This window comes from Papio anubis, chromosome 13 (genome assembly GCF_008728515.1).
Source record: "Papio anubis isolate 15944 chromosome 13, Panubis1.0, whole genome shotgun sequence".
NCBI lineage: Eukaryota > Metazoa > Chordata > Mammalia > Primates > Cercopithecidae > Papio > Papio anubis.
In genome coordinates this window covers 40061894-40069450 of record NC_044988.1, presented here as the reverse complement: position 1 = coordinate 40069450, position 7557 = coordinate 40061894, and the positions used below count along the sequence as shown (strand labels likewise).

Below are 7557 nucleotides of genomic sequence, written 5' to 3'. Positions count from 1 at the left end.
GACAGAGAAGGAATTCAGAATCCTATCACATAAATTTAACAGAGATTGAAATACTTTTTAAAATCAAGAAGAAACTCTGGAGCTGAGAAATGCAACTGCAAGCATAAAAATGCATTGGAGTCTGAACAGTAAAAGTGATCAGGCATAAGAAAGAATTAAGGAGTTTGAAGATAGGCTATTTAAAAACACATAGTCAAAGGAGAGAAAAGAAAAAAGAATACAAAAGAATGAAGAAGATCTACAAGATCCAGAAAAATAGCCTCCAAGGGATAAATCTAAGAGTTATTGACCTTAAAGAGAAGGTAGGCAGGGCGCGGTGGCTCAAGCCTGTAATCCTAGCACTTTGGGAGGCTGAGGCGAGTGGATCACCTGAGATCAGGGGTTCAAGACCAGCCTGACCAACGTGAGGAAACCCCATCTCTACTAAAAATACAAAAATATTAGCCGGACATGGTGACACATGCCTGTAATCCCAGCTACTCAGGAGGCTGAGGCAGGAGAGTTGCTTGAACCCGGGAGGTAGAGGTTGAAGTGAGTCGAAATTGCACCATTGCACTCCAGCCAGGGCAACAAGAGCAAAACTCTGTCAAAAAAAAAAAAAAAAAAAAAAGAGAAGGTAGAGAGAGTGATAGAAAGTTTATTCAAAGGGATAATAACAGAGAACTTCTCAAACCTGGAGAAATACATCAATATCCAAGCACAAGAAGGTTATAGAACATCAAGCAGATTTCACCCAAAGAAGACTACCTCAAGACATTCAATAATCAAATTTCCAAAGGTCAAGGATAAAGAAATGATCCTAAAAGCAGCAAAAGAAAAGAAACAAGTAACATACAAAGATCTTCAATGTGTCTGGCAGCAGACTTCCCAGTGGAAAGCTTATCGGCCAGTAGAGAATGGCATGACATACACATAGTGTTGGGAAAAAAAATTGTCCTAGAATAGTATATCTGTTGGGAATAGGCCCCCAGATCTGACCATAAACAGCCCCTAAAACTGGCCATAAACAAAATCTCCGCAGCACTGTGACATGTTCGTGATGGCCATGACGCCCATGCTGGAAGGTTGTTGGTTTACTGGAATGAGGGCAAGGAACACTTGGCCCACCCAGGGCGGAAAACCGCTTAAAGGCGTTCCTGAACCACAAACAATAGCATGAGCAATCTGCACCTTAAGTACATGTTCCTGCTGCAGATAACTAGCCAGACACATCCCTTTGTTTCGTCCCATCCCTTTATTTCCCATAAGGAATACTTTTATTTAATCTATAATCTATAGAAACAATGCTTATCACTGGCTTGCTGTCAATAAATATGTGGGTAAATCTCTGCTTGAGGCTCTCAGCTCTGAAGGCTGTGAGACCACTGATTTCCCACTCCACATGCTATATTTCTGTGTGTGTGTCTTTAATTCCTCTAGCACTGCTGGGTTAGGGTCTCCCCGACCGAGCTGATCTTGGCAATATCCAATAAAAATATCCTTTAAACATGAAGGAGCAATAAAGACTTTCCCAGACAAACAAAAACTGAGGGATTTTATAACATCAGACTTATTCTACAAGAAAATGCTAAAGGGAGTTCTTCAATCTGAAATAAAATGATGTTTATGAGCAATAATTCATCTCATCTGAAGATATTGCACAAAATTCACCTGTAATAGTAAGTACAAAGAAAAACACAGAATACCATACCACTGTAATTCTGGTTCATAAACTACTCATACCTTGAGTAGAAAGACTAATAGATGAAACTATCAAAAGTAAGAAATACAACAAATTTTCAAGACCTAGTATAGAAAGACATATAATAAGACAACCACAAAAAATTAAAAAGCAGGGAGATGAAGTTGCAGTGTAGAGTTTTTATTAGTTTTCACTTTGCTTATTTGTTTATGCATTCAATGTTAAGTTGCCATTAATTTAAAAAATAGGTTATTGTGGTCAGTGGAGTGCAGGTGCGGCTGGAGAAGTTGTGGCTGTGCAGGGATCAACATAGCACAGGCCAGGCAGTGAGCAGCTTGGATCTTCTTAAAGAGCTCCTGGCCAATCTCTTTGAAAGGATCTGGTTTTGGTTTTGTGCTTTCTTTCTCCATCAATTCCTGACGCCTCTTCTCAATTTTCTTATTCCTGTTTATAATGTATTCCTGGATGAATTCCACTGTCTTGTTGGGCAGCTTGGTGCTTATAAACTGCAGCGTCTCTTTGTGAAATTTGCTTTGCAGATGCTTCTGGATCTCTTCCTCTTCAAATCTACAGAACTTGCACACAGAAGAGGCCAACTGAATCCTGTCGGCTGCGCGGTCCTGCATCCTGTCTCTCCTCTTTTACTTTTCCCTTCTCTTCTTCACTTCCTCATCCTCATCGTCCTTCTCTCTGCCTACCAGAGTCACAGAATTCATCCTCACCTTTGAATTCTTCATCTCCTGAGTGGAAGTCACCAGGAGATCATTTTCTGAGAAATCTCCTTCGCCGTCAACCCAGGCTAGTTTGGCGTCTAGCTCCTTACAAATCTGGAACTGCTTCCGTTTCCTTCCCATGCCATCTAGTCCGAAGGGTCAAACCCTCTCCTTCTGGGTGGATCCCGATCCTGCATCTGGTCCTGCAAGTGACCACATCCATAAGGCCAGCGCTGTCATAGCCACCCGCCCCCTGCACGCCCATCAAGCCTTAGTCAGGAGCCATGGACTGGGAGAAGAGCCAAGGAGGCCGCTGCCTGGGGAGAGGGCCTTCCCAGACCCCATCCACTCACGTAGTTCAACTCTTTCTAGGGCGTGGATAGAGGCTCAGGGGAGGCCGAGGGTGTCTTGAAGGGGTCGCTGCACATGAAGGTTCCGGGATTGCTCTGGTCCTGGAAATGGCCCTGGCCCCGCCCAGCATGAAGCCATCGAGGGAGCCCTACTCCAAGGCCAGGTCTCGACATTCACTGTGCTGCCGCTGAAAGCTGCCATTGCGGTGGAACCCCAGGTCGAAATCATAGTCGTAGCTGTAACTGGGGCGGTAGGGGCTGTGCTCTGGCAGGCAGGGCATAGAGTCATAGGACTCCAAGGTCTGCAAGTGGAAGGAGCCCTCCCGGCCCTGCATGCCCTCCCCATCGTGGGCGCTCCCGTCCCTGCCTTCCTCCTTGGACACCATGTCCCAACGCTGGTTGATCTTGGCAATGAGGGAGTTGGAATTGTAGGTGCCCCGCTCTGGGCCATAAGAGGCCATGTGCATGGAAGCAACCCCGGCCACCAGGCCACCTTTGCTTGCCCTTGGTGGCCTCCTATGAGACTGGGTCGGCTGCTGAGCAGTTCAAGAAAACCAGTCTCCATATGGCTAAGAGTCTCTTGAACAACAGACAGATACCTCGGGTGTGAGGCCCCTTACACCAGTGAAACTGGTGACACAGAAATGGGAGGAGATGGCAGTTTAGGAGGTGAGGATACGGAAGAGACACCTGAGGAGGTGGCGGCAGACATCTTGGTCCAGGAGATTAGGACAGCAGTGAGGGCTATAGATGGGGAAGGAGCACTGCTCTGAAGAGCAAGGCGAGTCTGAAGGCCCAGTGGATACAACGGACAACAGTAGTGATCCTCAGGCTGAACAGCTGCTGGAAGAGCACATGCTCTGTGTAACAGCATCTGAGTAGGGGACCGCGAGGCCAGAAGTGAGGCTGCGGAGGCTGGAAGTGGGGCTGAGACAAAAGAAGCAGAGGCAGAATGCAGTGGAACCATGGCTGCTTCTGCTGCAGCTGCCATGGAAGTCCAAGCGAAACAAGCTGATGTGTAATCCAAAGATGCTGTTTCCACAGAATTGATGCTCATTTCCCTGTTCCAAGGGGTATGATATATGATGGATGCCTTACCCTTTCTCCTTTGGCTTGTAAGCAGTACTAGGGTGTGTGTTACCTTAAAATGCTCTAAACTAATATTGTTGAAGAGACCCAGCCATTTCTTCCTGAACAGTGCACCTCATGGCTTGTCTTGTGCAGTCACGTAGCTTCCCGCCTGGGTTTGAAAGCTGCAGAAGTTGTACATTCACCCTAGCAGCTGTGACATTTCTTGACACCGCAGTTGAAAAATAAAGTTGGATAATTAGAAATAAAATAAAATAAATAATTATAGGCTAAAAATGTGATGTGCAATCTCATGGTAACCTCAAATTTAAAAACATATAACAGATACATACAAAAAAATTTTAAAAGAAAAAAATTAAGACAACTAAAGAAAATCACCTTCACTAAAAGGAGGACAGGAAGGAAGGAAGGAAAAGAAGACCACAAAATAACCTGAAAACAAATAAACAAACAGGCAGGAGTAAGTCCTTACTTATCAATAATAATTTGAAAGTAAATGAACTAAACTCTTCCCATCAAAAGACATAGAGTGGCAGAATACATAAAAAACAAGTCCCAACAATCTGTTGTCTACCAGAAATATACTTCACCTAGAAAGACACATTCGATTGAAAATAAAAGGATGGTAAAAGATATTCCATGCCAAGGGAAATTAAAAAAAAAAAAAAAAAAAAAAGCAGGAGTAGCTATTCTTATACCAGACAAAATGGATTTCAAGACAAAAACTATAAGACGACACAAAGAAGGTCACTATATAATGAACAAGGGTCAACTCAGCAAGAGGATATAACAATTGTAAACATACATGCATCCAACACTGGAGCACCCAGATATAGAAAGTAAATGTTATTAGAGCTAAAGAGAGAGATAGACCTCAGTACAGTAAAAGCTGGAGATTTCAGCATCCTACTTGCAGCATTAGAGAGTTTATCCAGAGAGAAAATTAACAAAAAAAATCAGACATGATCTGCACTGTGGACCAAATGGATCTAATACATATTTACAGAACATTTTACCCAACAGCTGCAGAATACACATTCTTCTCCTCAACATATGTATCATTCTCAGGGATAGACCATATATAAGGCCACAAAACAAGTCTTGAAATATTCAGAAAATTAAAATTACATCAAATATCTTCTCAGAACACAATGGAATAAAACTAGAAATCAATACCAAGATGAATATTGAAACTATACATAGACAATAAATTAAAAGATATGCTCCTGAATGACCAGTGAGTCGATATAAAAGAATTAAGAAAAAAGTTGAAAAATTTCTCTACAAAAAAAAAAAAAAAAAAAGATAATGGTATACCAAAATCTGTTGGATACAGCATAAGCAGTACTAAGAGGAAAGTTTATAGCAACAAGCACCTAAATCAAAAAGGTAGAAAAACTTCAAATAAGAAACCTAATGATAATCATAAAACCAGAAAGCAGGACAGGCACGGTGGCTCATGCCTGTAATCCCAGCACTTTGGGAGGCCGAAGCAGGTGGATCACCTAAAGTCAGGAGTTCGAGACCAGGCTGACAATATGGTGAAAGCTTGTCTCTACTCAAAATACAAAAATTAGCTGGGCGTGGTGGTGTGTGCCTGTAATCCCAGCTACTCGGGAGGCTGAGACGGGAGAATTGCTTGAACCCGGGAGGCAGAGGTTGCAGTGAGCTGAGATCATACCACTGCACTCTAGCCTGGGCGACAGAGAAAGACTCCATCTCAAAAAAAAAAATAAAATAATTAAATTAAATTAAATTAAAATGTTAAAAATCATATAAAAAATCAGAAAGCGAGAGCGAACCAAATCCAAAATAAGTATAAGAAATAAGAAAGATTAAAGCAGAGAGAAATAAAATAAAAAATACAAAACATCAATGAAACAAAAAGTTAGTCTTTTGAAACAACACACAAAATTGCCATATGTCTAACCTAAGAAAAAAAGAGAGAAGACCCAAATAAATAGAATCAGAGGTGAAAATCGAGACATTCCAACTGATACTGCAGAAACTAAAAGGATCATTAGTGGCTACTATGAGCAACTCTATACAAGAAATTGGAAAACCTAAAAGAAATAGATAAATTCTTACACACATTCAGTCTACCAAGATTGACTCATAAAAAATTTCAAAACCTGCACAGACCAATAACATGTAAAGAGATCAAAGTCATAATAAAAAGTCTCCCAGCAAAGAAAAGTCTTGGACCCAACAGCTTCACTGCTGAATTTTATCAAACACTTAAAGGAGAATTAATATCAACCCTAATCAAACTATTCTCAAAAATAGAGGAGGATGGAATACTTCCAAACTCATTCTATGAGGCCAGAATTACCCTGATACCAAGACAAAGACACGCCAAAAAAAGAAAACCGCAGGCCAAAATTCCTAATGAACATTGAGCAAAAATCCTCAACAAATGCTAGCAAACCAAATTCAAGAACACATTTAAAATATCATTCATCATGACTATGTGCATTTACCCAGGCATGCAAGGATGATTCAACATACACAAGTTAATGTGATGCATCATATCAACAGAATGAAAGACAAAAATATATGAGCTTTTCAATTGATGCAGAAAAAGCATTTGAAAATACTCAACATTTCTTCATGATGAAAACCCTTAAAAAGCTGTATATAGAAGGAACATACCTTAACACAACAAAAGTCATATATGATAGACTCATATGTAGTATTATACTGAATGGAGAAAACCTGAAAGCTCTTCCTCTAAGACAAGGAACACAACAAGATTGCCCATTTTCGCAACGGTTTTTCAACAGAGTACTGGAAATCCTGGCTAAAGAAATCAGACAAGAGAAAGAAAGAAAAGGCATCCAAATGGAAAATAGACAATTCAAATTATTTTTGTGTGCAGATATAATCTTATATTTGGGAAAACCTAAGACTCGACCAAAAAACTGTTAGATCTGATAAGCGAATTCAGTAATGTTGCAGGATACAAAATCAACATATTTAGGAATAAACAACCAAAAAAAATAAAAAATCTCTATAATAAAAACTATAAAACATTAATGCAAGAAATTAAAAAGGGCACAAAAAATGTAAATATATTCCATATTCATGGATTAGAAGAATCAATATTGTTAAAATATCCATACTATGTAAAGAAATCTATAGATTCAATGCAATCCATATCAAAATCCAATAACATTCTTCACAGAAATAGAAAAAAATAAATCTAAAGTACATATGGAAGCACAAAAGACTCAGAATAGTCAAAGCCATCCTGAGCCAAAAGCACAAAACTAGGAATCATATTACTTGACTTTATACTACGGAGATATTGTAACCAAGACAGCACGGTATAAAAACAAACACATAGATCAGAGAAGCAGGATAGGGAACTCAGGTATAAATCCATCCATATACAGGAACTTATTTAGACAAAGATACAAGAACATACATAGGAGAAAAGATAGTCTCTTCAATGGGTGGTGCTGTGAAAACTGAGTATCCATATCCAGAAGAGTAAAACTAGGCACCTATCTTTTGCCTTGTACTTGAAAATCTAATCAAAATGAATTAAAGACTTAAATCTAAGATCTCAAAGTATAAAACTACTTAAAGAAAACATTGACAAAACCCTTCAGGACATATACACAATAAAATACTGTTTAGCTATAAAAAAGAATGAGATAACGTCATTTGCAACAGCATGAATAGAACCGGAGGTCATTATGTGAAGTGAAATAAGGTTGCA

At 39.9% G+C, this 7557-nt stretch overlaps 1 pseudogene; it reads right to left on the bottom strand.

Annotated features, from left to right (window-relative positions):
- Positions 1–1422: 1422 nt before the first annotated feature.
- On the bottom strand, positions 1423–4213 carry LOC101020063 (annotated as a pseudogene).
- Between the last annotated feature and the right edge of the window lie 3344 nt (positions 4214–7557).